At 43.7% G+C, this 12,140-nt stretch overlaps 2 protein-coding genes across 5 annotated transcripts in view; one reads left to right on the top strand and one right to left on the bottom strand.

The window, feature by feature from the left end:
* Positions 1-12,140, top strand: part of RHOG (ras homolog family member G) — a 1,041,648-nt gene that overhangs the window by 993,284 nt on the left and 36,224 nt on the right. The window lies entirely within an intron of this gene.
* Positions 1-12,140, bottom strand: part of STIM1 (stromal interaction molecule 1) — a 217,224-nt gene that overhangs the window by 200,789 nt on the left and 4,295 nt on the right. The window lies entirely within an intron of this gene.

Raw genomic sequence — 12,140 nt, forward strand, 5'->3', positions numbered from 1 at the left:
AGCTATAATGGTAAACCAGATGGCAGATATGAAAATGGAGGTAAAGAGCCAGGTGCGGTGGCTCACGCCTATAATCCTAGCACTTTGGGAGGCTGAGGTGGGAGAACCACGAGGTCAGGAGATCGAGACCTTCCTGGCTAAAACGGTGAAACCCCGTCTCTACTAAAAATACAAAAAATTAGCCCGGTGTGGTGGCATGCACCTGTAGTCCCAGCTACTCGGGAGGCTGAGGCAGGAGAATGGCATGAACCTGGGAGGCGGAGCTTGCAGTGAGCCAAGATCGTGCCACTGCACTCCAGCCTGGGCGACAGAGCAAGACTCCGTCTCAAAAAAAAAAAAAAGAAAAAAAGAAAAGGGAGATAAAGAAACTTTACTCAAAAGCCAATGAACTTTACTCAAAAGCCAATGAACTTTACATTTCCCCAAGAGCTCAGTGCCACTCCCTTGCAACTGGACCAGGTGTAATGCCAGTGTAGCCACACTTTTCCTGTTGTCATTAAGAGTTAGAAAACAAGGCCGGGTGCAGTGGCTCACGTCTGTAATCCCAGCACTTTGGGAGGCCGAGGCAGGCAGATCACCTGAGGTCAGGAGTTGAAGATCAGCCTGGCCAACATGGTGAAACCGTCTCTACTAAAAATACAAAACTTAGCCGGGCGTGGTGGCACACACCTATAGTCCCAGCTACTCAGGAGGCTGAGGTACGGCAATCGCTTGAACCCAGGAGGTGGAGGTTGCAGTGAGCCAAGATCGTACCAAGGCGCTTCAGCCTAGGCGACAGAGGTAGACTCTGTTTCAAAAAAAAGAGAGTTAGTAAACAAGATTATAGGGAAGAGTGAGAACCTAGGAGAACAGAGTACTAAAGAGAGAGGATAAACCAAAGAATTGCAAAGAATAGATCATCAGACAATTCAGAGGAGAAAAACTAATACAGTAATGATAAATCACTCAAATTTGTGTAAGAATAAATGCCTATTACATTATTTCATAAGATCTGCACACATCAACCTTGTAAGATAGATTCTGTTATCCCCACAATACCCGGGATGAAGAAATTTAAGCCCAGAAAAGTCAAGAGTATCAGATCCCAGGCTAAATTAAGCCTACCTAATTCTTAGTCTTGTGGTCTTTTTATTAAACTAGATTTTCCATAAAGAAAGCTGTGAACACTCAAGAGAACCAACCTAGGAAGAGGGAAGAAAATGAAAAAAGTTTCAAGAAAACAATGGAAAGAAAAGGCATTAAGACAGAAGCTACAAAATAGTACACAGTTGTTTTTTAAAACTAGAAAACCTTGTATTCCTCCTCTACTCACTCAGAGTATGTGACTAGATATTGGACAAAACAGCTAGTTTCAGGCCTGCCCTAGTGACACAGAGCTGACACAACCACAGCCCTACTACCTAACAATACCCCTATTAGAGCAGCTTACTCCCCCTCTGAGGAGAACTTAGTACTAAACCAAAGAGATGACCAGATAAGGACTCCAAGCACTCTAACCAGCAAGTCCACCCTAGTTCCTCTGTCCCAAGCCAGGACTTACCCTAGTCTAGAAGAAGTTCCCCCCAAGCATAGCCTAAATTCAGCTACCACTTTGCTTCCACCTTGAGCCCACATGAAGGTTGGCAGAAGACGCTGGGGGAAAGGGATATTAATCATCTTATCTCTGGTCAAAGTAGCTGATAGGAGGCCAAGCATGGTGGCTCATGCCTGTAATCCCAGCACTTTTGGAGGCCAAAGCGAGCAGATCACGAAGTCAAGAGATACCATCCTAGCCAACATGGTGAAACCCCGTCTCTACTAAAAATACAAAAATTAGTCAGGCGTGGTGGCAGGCGCCTGTAATCCCAGCTACTTGGGAGGCTGAGGCAGGAGAATCATTTGAACCCAGGAGGCAGAGGTTGCAGTGAGCCGAGATCGCACCACTGCACTCCAGCCTGGCAACAGAGCAAGACTCCATCTCAAAAAAAAAAAAAAGAGTACCTGATAGGATATGGTCACTCAGTGTTCTGTCAGCCACTCCATAACCCACTAGAAAACCAGAGATGTAGCCAGGTGCGGTGGCTCATGCCTATAATCCCAGCACTTTGGGAGGCTGAGGTGGGTGGAATGCTTGAGCTCAGGAGTTCCAGATCAGCCTGGGCAACATGGTGAGACCACCCCATCTCTACAAAAAATGTAAAAACTGGCCAGGTATGGTGGTACACACCTGTAGTACCAGCTACTTGTTGGGCCTAGATGGGAGGATCACCTGAGCCCGGGAGGTGGAGGCTGCAGTGGGCTGTGATGGTGCCACTGCACTCCAGTGTGGGTGACACAATGAGACCCTATCTCAGAACAAAACCCAAAAAAAGGAAAAAGAGTATTACAGAAAGCATCTTTACTTCCAATGCCTCCATGAGGTAAAAATTAATATTCCCTTTTTTGCAAATGTGGACAAAAGGGAATATGAGGCTCAGAGAGGAAAAGCAATCTTGTTGAGATCTCACAAACAGAAAAATGGCAAGATCTGGAATTGAAGTCAGGTTTGTCTGTCTCCAAGACTCTGATTTTCCTAGAGTCAAGGCTCAGCTTTGTTAGGAAGTTTAATAGCTAAAAAGCAAAGAGATGTGGGTTCTCAGACTTAGATTCCACCATGGAGTTACTGTATAACTTTAGGCAAATCATTTCATTTCTTTGGACCCCAGAAAACTCATCTGTAAAATGTAGCAATGTGAAATAAGCATAGGAAGAATTATTTGGTTCCTGAAGTCCTGTGGGTGTAGCCCCTTGCCCAGCACTTCAAATAAGGTCAGCTACTCCATCACTCATCATCCCTTAGCACTGACCCTCCTTCTGACTGCAATATATTTTCTGTTAATGGCACCACCAGTCTCTTCATGACCCACACTCAAAACACTGGTGTATCTTTGACTCTTTTCTTTCTTTCCTTCCCTTCCTACATTTAAACTCTAAGTCCTACTGATTTTACCTCCACAATGCAGACCCTGATCTCTTCTGCTCATGAACAGTTGCAAAGTCTCCTATCTAGGCTGATTGCCTCCAATCTCACCTTTACCAATGTACTGTGCATATGCTGCGAGATTAATCTTGCTAAAGCAGAACTCAGGTCATGTCTCTCCCCTTGTCAAAACTTGCAAGGACTATTTATTCCCTAAAGAATCAAGTAGCCTGACAATTTAGGCCCTCCTTGGTCTTTCCTTGATCTTTTTATGGTACTCTCCTGAAGAGCTACCACTCTCCAGCCAATCTAAACTACTGCCCCACAAAGACTCTTTACTTTTTCCCACTCCAGACCTTTACTCATAACATTTCCTATGACTAGAATACTTTCCTCAAATTCCCTTATATTTCTACGTGAAGTATCTGAAGACCCACTACGCTGCTACCTCCTCTACAAAGCTTCTCTGATCTCCCCCAGCACAGAAGATCACAACTGCCAACAAGACTATCAGTATCAATCACAGGGCACTGAACCAAGATTGCCTTGTACAATAAGCTAGTGAGAGACCTGATGTGAGGATTAACTAAAATAATGCATGTGAAAGTACCTAGCCCAGTCCTGATAAAGAATAGGTACTCAGGCCGGGCGCAGTGGCTCACGCCTGTAATCCTAACACTTCGGGAGGTGGAGGCGGGCAGATCATGAGGTCAAGAGATCGAGACCATCCTAGCTAACATGGTGAAACCCCATCTCTACTAAAAATACAAAAAAATTAGCCAGGCGCAGTGGCTGGCCCAGCTACTCGGGAGGCTGAGGCAGGAGAATGGCGTGAACCCGGGAGGCGGAGCTTACAGTGAGCCAAGATCACGCCACTGCGCTCTAGCCTGGGCGACAGAGCGAGACTCTGTCTTAAAAAAAAAAAAAATGAAGAATAGGTACCCAATAAATAGAAGCTCTTATTATAATATAAAATGTGAGCATACATCTTAATTCTCCTACTATATTGAGTCCTTCTATTGGGCAGAGATTGTCTTATAACATATAATAAACATGCTAAATGTTGACTAAAGAGATAAGAACACTAACTACAAAGACACAGCCCCTACCCCAAGGCTTAAATTCAGAACAGTTCAACCAGGGTGATAGTTTTGGAAAATATAAACTGAATATACACCACCCTGTAGCTAACTACTACCTATTCAGAATTTATAAGTAAAATACAGTCTCTCTTTCCATCTCCCACCCCACCTCTAATCCTAGTTTCCCAGGCCACTTGGGTGATAGAATAAACTAACACCACTTAACAGTCCTATAAATTGTAGAATTTTTAAACAAAATGCCTATCTCCACCTAAATTCTAAACTCAAATAGCTGTTTCTTCCCCCCGCCGGCCACCCCACACCAAGTTATTAAACAAAAATAAAAACAATTTTGGTCTCGGGATCAGATAAAGCTAATTTCAAATCCTGGCTCTGCCACCTTCAGAAAATGACCTTAAGTTCTCAGAGTTACAGTTTCTTCATTGGTAAAATGAAAGCAATATCCACCTTTAAGGGTTGTTTTGCAGATGTAAAGCACCTACAAAGGTGCTAAATAAATAGCAGCTATCACCATCTTTTTTTTTTTTTTTTTTTTTTTTTTTTTTTTTTTGAGACAGAGTCTCACTCTATCATCCAGGCTGGAGTGCAGTGGCATGATCTTGGCTCACTGCAAGCTCCACCTCCCTGGTTCACGCCATTCTCCCGCCTCAGCCTCCCGAATAGCTGGGACTACAGGTGCCCGCTACTATACCCGGCTAATTTTTTTTTTTGTATTTTTAGTAGAGATGGGGTTACACCGTGTTAGCCAAGATGGTCTCGATCTCTTGACCTCATGATCGACCTGACTAAGTCTCCAAAGTGCTGGGATTACAGGCATGAGTCACCATGCCCGGCCACTGTCATCATCATTCTTACCATTGAAGTGATTTCAGTTGTCTTAATTACATATTTATCTCTTCCGAGACATGAAGTGTGAGTTCCAGTGACCTTTGCTCTTGTCAGCAAAAGTTTCTCGAAACAAGACCTCCACAAATTTGACCACCCAGCAACAAATACACACACAGACACACACTGCTTTCTAACCTGTGTGTGTATTACATCTGAAGTCCACCCATCTCCCCTGGCTGCTATGTTTCAGAAGCCAGCTCTGGGAACTTGGCAAGCACAGACACATTTGTTCGAACATACACTGTAGTGACGAGAGTTCTGAGAGCTTCCTGAGAGGCCTGAGATAACCCAGAGAGGCCCAACGGGAGCAGAGCTACTGAATCACAATGAGAAAATTAGAGGCACATGAGATTTGAAAGGCTGCCTGCTTGCCTGCCTGCCTGCCTGCCAGTGAGATTTCTGGTCATTACCCAGGCCAGAGATCAACATAAGGCAGCCAGGAGCTCTGTGTATATGGCCAAGAGAGGAAAGGGTCAGATAAGCCCTCACTGGGCCGTGCTGGCAGCACAGTTGCTCTTATTCTTTTGTCTTCTCCATCACGTCTCCCAAGAGGCCCCTCCCCAATGTCTTGAAGGAAAGCTGATGCGATGCCTGCTCAGGCTGGAGTTCTCAGCATCAGAGATAACATTTAAAAAGCCAACAATCTTCACAGGACTATCCTATCTCTCTGCTGCACAACAAGCCTAGGAGTGGGAACCATGAAAGGTTTCCTCCTCCGTTCCACAAGCTAGTCTCAGCAAAGTAGTGAAAGTTCATTCTGTTCATTCAGCTGCCTCAAATTGGACCTGAGGTAAACCCATGTGGGCCATGGAACCAAAGACAGGGAGCAGGAAGACCCAAAGAGGCCTTGCCTACCAGTCTCATGTCCTCTTCAAGCACAGTTCTTCTCCACTCCTACTGCAGCCACCTGCTCAGGGTAGTCATTGCTGTGGCAAACAAAAACAGCCAACTAAAGTCAATAGCCAAACCATCCCTCAGTATGATGGATAACTGTCACTGAGCACAGCTTCAGTAGGTGCTTAGTAAATAGGGATGAAGTACTAGGTCAGGCAGAAAAATAATCCCTACAGAACTCCTCAGAAAACCCACCATGTGAATTCTATCCCAATCCCAGGGCATGCTTGTCTAAGTGTTTTACAGGAACTAATGTCAAGTACTTGGTACTCTCCCTCCCTACCTACTAAATCCAAAGATCAATTCATTGTTATTCATTCATTTATTCAACAAATTTCTATTAGGCACATACTCTCTGACCAGCACTCTCATAGGTACTGAGGATATGTACTACAGCCAATAAACCAGACATGGCTCTTGCCCTTAAGAGACAAGGAAATATGCAAAAAAATAAATAAATAAAACACAGTTTTAATTTATTTTTACTTTTCTTTCTTTCTTTACCCTCTCTTATGGTGCTGATAACTCCATTTTTCAAGTGAGGAAACTGTCGTTTGAGAGCTTGGGTCATACTGTCAGCAAGAACTCAAACTAATGCCCAGTGCTCTTGGGTACTAGCTTACTATAAAAGACATATCTTGAGAGGCTGAGGCAGGCGGATTACGAGGTCAGGAGTTCAAGACCAGACTGATCAACATGGTGAAACCCTGTCTCTACTAAAAATACAAAAATTAGCTGGGCGTGGTGGCACGCGCCTGTAATCCCAGCTACTCAGGAGGCTGATACAGGAGAATCACTTGAACCCGGGAGGCGAAGGTTGCAGTGAGCCAAGATTGCGCCACTGCACTCCAGCCGGGGGACAGAGCGAGAATCTGTCTCAAAAAAAATAAAAATAAAAAAAAGACATATCAAGTTGCCTCTTGTTGTAAGTGGTATAAGCAGGGTATGAAGTGTACAGAGAGCACTGTAGATAGTAAGTGCTACCAGAGTTTGTTCAGAGGTCAGCAGTATCTCACAGCTAGTATTAGTGTCAGGAAAGACTTAATAGAGGACTGGAAGTAGGAATAAAGAAGGACAGGTAAAGACATTCTGAAGGAAAGTTAAATGACATAAGTGAAAACAAAAGTGAAGCAGTATAAATAAAAGTTTGTTCTGCAGATCAGAACAAAGAAAAAAGCCTGGCTTGGCCAAGAATGCAGCAAGGGGAGCAGAGGGAGATGGAGTGAGCAAAGTGGTCTGGGGCTGGAACTCTTGAGTCAGGAAAGCAACCACCACCCATAGAGAAATTTTAGAACCTGCACCTTCTGTATTCCATGCTCCCCAGCAGAAAACAAAAGTGTAAGTGCTATTGGCTCATTTCCGGATTTTTCTTGCATGACTTCTCACACAAAAGAAATCTACTCCATTCTGATAAACATGACAGGACCACAGCCATCCCTCTTCAAGTCTCGCCTGCCCTAGCAAGTTGTGTGAACATAGGTAAACTTGTCAAATTCTCAGTGCCCAGAGAGCTTCCCATTGGCACCTTCCAGGTGGCCAACAGTAACCCCACAAAGTTTTTAATACATTTACCCTGCCTGTGGAGGCCCAAATCCATAATGGAGCCAGCTGAATGGCTCAATGGTGAGACATACACCATAAGGCTCTGACCCATCTCCTTCAGATGCCTATTCTATACATCCCAGCAAACAGATTCCTCATTGCTCTGAACAGATATTCTCAAAAGAGTGGTACAGGGTGCATATATTAAGCACCATATAAAACAGATATTGCTGGGCTTCTTTTTCTGTGCCTAATATAAAAACCTCTCTAGCTGGATAGGTGCAAAGAAGCAGCACTTGACATTTGACTTTGTATATCCCTAATTCTGCCCAGACCAATTTCTATGAACATAATATAAAACTGTGAACTGCTTCCTGGTTCTCCTCTGTATAGGTCTCAGACCTCCTAACAATCCAAACAGGCTCCATTAGGGTAGACAGCTCCACAGCAGAGTAAGAACAACATATGAATGAGAATCAGAGAAAATTATATTCTAGCCCTGGCTTACCAAAACCTTGGGGAAGTTTGTTCTTCTGATATGTAAATAAGAAGTTTGGGAGAGATGGTCTCTAAAACCCCTTCCAGCTTTCACAAACTAGGATTTAAGTCCTAGCACCTAACACCAATGGCCTAAAAAGTCAGAATAAAGTTTTTCGTCTGTCATTGTGAGTCCCAATGCAATGCCATCTACAAATCTAACTCTCAGAAGCCAAGTTGGAGTAGTAAAGGCTCCAAAGTCAGTGGCTGTAAAATGGGCTCCAAAATAAAAGGTATCAAACAAAAAAGGTTGGGAGGCAGGACTACAGTCTAGGATAAAAAGCTAGTTTCACATTGGAGCCCAGGAGTCCAGGGAGAAGGAAAAAAGGATACGTCATATCAAAGCAATGAAGTAATGCATGAACCAAGAGACACAATATAAAAGGGAGTATAAAAAGACTCAACAAGACTCTAGGTCATAAGCAAAGGAAGTCAAAGAAAAACTAAAAGGCCGCAGCACCTAGAAGTGATTGTTCCCCAGAGCATGGCCCTTGGGCAATGTCAGAGGCATCCTTTAAGATGACCCCTAGTGGTCCTTGCCCTCCTAGTATTCATGCCCTTATGTAATTCCCTCAACTTGAGGATGGGCTGGACTTACTAATGAACAGAATATAGAAGAAGTGATGGCCTATCAATTCCAAGATTAGATGATAAAAAGATGGAGGTGTCCATTTTAGGCACTCTCTCTTTCACTCTCTTGGACCACTTGTTCTAGGGGAAACCAATCATCATGTCCAGTACAGCCCACTGTAGAGACCCATATGGCAAGGGACCAAGGCCTGCCAACAACCATGTAAATTAGCTTAAAAGCAAATACTCTCCCCCAAACAGAGTCTTCAGCCCCAGCCAACAGCTTGACTGCAATCTCATGAGAGACTCTGAGCCAGAGGCACCCAGTTAAGCAATATACAGACTCCCGATGCACAGAATCTATGAGATAATGTTTATTATTTTAACCCTCTCTGTTTTGCATAATTTGTTATACCCCAATAAGTAACCAATGCAGTGGACCAGGCCCTTTTCTCAGCCATTTCAAGACTGCAGGTGAAGTTAGGGAGGGTGGATATACTCAATAAGAGAGTACAGCTGGAGCTAAGGTCAAATATTAGCACCCAGACTTTATTAACAGTCTCCCCATGGCCTACAGTAAGCCTTGAATAAAAGCCTGGTTTGCTGCACTAGAGTTATGCATGTTGTCTGGGTATAGCTGAAGTAAGACAATGAAACTACAGTAGTCCTACTTTATTCTCAGGGGATACATGCTAAGACCCCCAGTGGATAGCACCAAACCTATACCTACTATGTTTTCCTACACATACATACCTATGATAAAGTTTAACTTATAAATCAGTAAGATATGAACAACAATAACTAATAATAAAGTAGAATAATTATAACAATATGTCAGCAATCACTCTTGCACTTTGGGGCCATGATTAAGTAAAATAAGGATTACTTGAACATAAGCACTGCGACACCAAGACAGTTGATCTGATCCCTAAGATGGCTACTAAGTGACTAAAGCACAGGTAGCTTATGGTACATGAATATGCTGGACAAAGGGTTGATTCACGTCCTGGGCAGGATGGAGCAGGACAGCATGAGATTTCATCATGCTACTCAGAATGGTGTGCAATTTAAAACTTATGAATTATTTCTGGAATTTTCCACTTAATATTTTCAGATTTGGCTGGGCACAGTGGCTAATACCTGTAATCCCAGCACTTTGGGAATCTAAGCTGGGAAGATCCCTTAAGTCCAACAGTTCAAGACCAACCTGGGCAACATGGAGAAACCTCATCTTTTCAAAAAATAGAAAAATTAGCTGGGCATGGTGGCACATGCCTGCAGTCCCAGCTACTTGGGAGGCTGAGGTGGGAGGATCACCTGAGCCCAGGAAGGTCGAGACAACAGCATGTATCTTATACATGTATATATACTTTTTTTACCCCCAGACCTCAGTTGACCTCAAGTAACTGAAACCACAGATAAAAGGGGACTACTTGGCTGGGCACAGTGGCTAACGTCTGTAATCCTAACACTTTGGGAGGCCAAGGCACACAGATCAGGAGGTCAGGAGATCGAGACCATCCTGGCTAACACAGTGAAACCCTGTCTCTACTAAAAATACAAAAAATTAGCTGGGTGTGGTGGCCAATATGCAGTACTTAAAGGAACCTGCTCAGTCATTCGGATGCATATGCAACTCCGGAGTACAGAAGAGGTAGCACCTCCTGGGATAACCCTTGGCCAGTGAAGGTGAGGTGGTGGATGAATACTCCCCTCCTCTATCACCTGTAGAATGCAATGTTTCTATCTCTTAACCTTTGAATTAGGCAGCAGCTTTCTATAAGGCTTCTCAGAGGGTCTCTAAGTGGCACTGAGCCTCAGATGCTCACAGTGGTGTTAGCTCCATAGTGCACCTGTCCATTCCCTGTTTCATTCTTCACAATTCCCATCCCTCATTTCTTGAAGTCACTTCTCCAAAATAAACTCTCTGCAAGGCCCTATCCCAGGTCTTACTTTTTAGGGGGAATTTAGGATAAGACAAGGTCTTGGGATGATTTCCTGCTTTTAGACCACAATTTTTTTCAAAGTCATTTGAAAGTATTCAATGTATTATTATTTATACTTTGTTGTATATCTTAGTATTTCATGATTTTTTTAATCAACTGTAACAACAACAGCAACAACAAAGCTCTGGAGGCCCAGTTTGGTCTCTTTTTTTCTCCCTAAAAGCCTGACAGCAACCAGACCTGCTGAGTTTCCTAAAGAATCATTTCCCACAAAGGGAAGTGTACCACAGCATGCCCACGAAGCCACTCAGCAATGTATATCAAAGGCTACCCAGCAGGAAACCAGAGGGGCCCCTCGGGGCTGAAACCCAAGTCCTGTAGAGACCTAGGAAACTACTCCCCTCAACAAGATCTCATCACTTCCTTGCCAAAGAGCTGTTCTTAACACGAAGGCCCCATATCCCTAAGGGGCCCGTAGATAGAATTCAGGAGGCCTGTGAATTTGGATGGGAAAGAAATTACATCTTTGTTTTCAATATTCTCTTACTGAAAGTTAGCATTTCCTTCAATTACATATGGAGCAACCAACCACAATAATATTAGCAATACCTGTGATTTTGTCATCAACAGAAATCAACAGATGTTTTCATATCACATTACATTGCTACAGATATCTCAAAGTATTATTTACACTCATCATTACTTCTAAATTACAGTAAAAAAATAGAGGCCAGGCGCGGTGGCTCATGCCTATAATCCCAGCACTTTGGGAGGCTGAGATGGGAGATCACGAGTTCAGGAGATCAAGACCATCCTGGCTAACAAGGTGAAACCCCATCTCTACTAAAAATACAAAATAATTAGCCGGGCATGGTGGCGGGCGCCTGTAGTCCCAGCTACTCAGGAGGCTGAGGCAGGAGAATGGCATGAACCCGGGAGGCAGAGCTTGCAGTGAGCAGAGATCGCACCACTGCACTCCAGCCTGGGCAACAGAGCGAGATTCCGTCTCAAAAAAAAAATAGAACCACTACTAGATCACACATGACTGCAATCTTCCTACCTATGGGCGCTCATGTGAGGTGGCTGGCCAACAATGAAGCAACTCTGCCTAATTATCATCCAGCTACCAAACAGTAAAACCAGATATTTACAATGCCCCCTTTCCTCCAACCTCCCCAAGTCAGACTACTCTCTCCTGTTCTCTTCTGCCTCCACCCAACCCCTCCTTTCCAGGAAGCCCTCTGCAGCCACCTTAGTCTAGCCCAGCCCACACAGATCTCTTTTAACCCTTAGCCTACAATGTCTATACTGCCTGATTTTGCACATCATTAAGCCTGTACATTATGTTGTATTTAATATTCCCTAAATATATGTGGCCTTACAAAACGTTGACTTCTTCAGTAGCCCTAAGTTCCTTCCATAGTGAAAATCAAGCAGTGAGCACCCATTATTTTGACTTATAAATTGAAAAACTGATTAAGTTAAGGTCCCTGACTCAAATTTCCTAGTCTAGTTCTACTAATAACCCACCATGAAACCTCTAATGCCTATCTGGATGCCAGTTTCCTCATATGTAAAAATAGGTGGGGTGAACTAACTGATGTTTCTATCTCTTAACCTTTGAATTAGGCAGCTGCTTTTCATCTCAAGATCTGAGAAAAATTACAAAGAAACTGTAAAGCCTCCCCCAGCTCTCCCAGGCAGGGTTAGTCACTTACTCCT

This window comes from Macaca thibetana, chromosome 14, assembly GCF_024542745.1.
Source record: "Macaca thibetana thibetana isolate TM-01 chromosome 14, ASM2454274v1, whole genome shotgun sequence".
Taxonomy (NCBI): Eukaryota; Metazoa; Chordata; class Mammalia; order Primates; family Cercopithecidae; genus Macaca; species Macaca thibetana.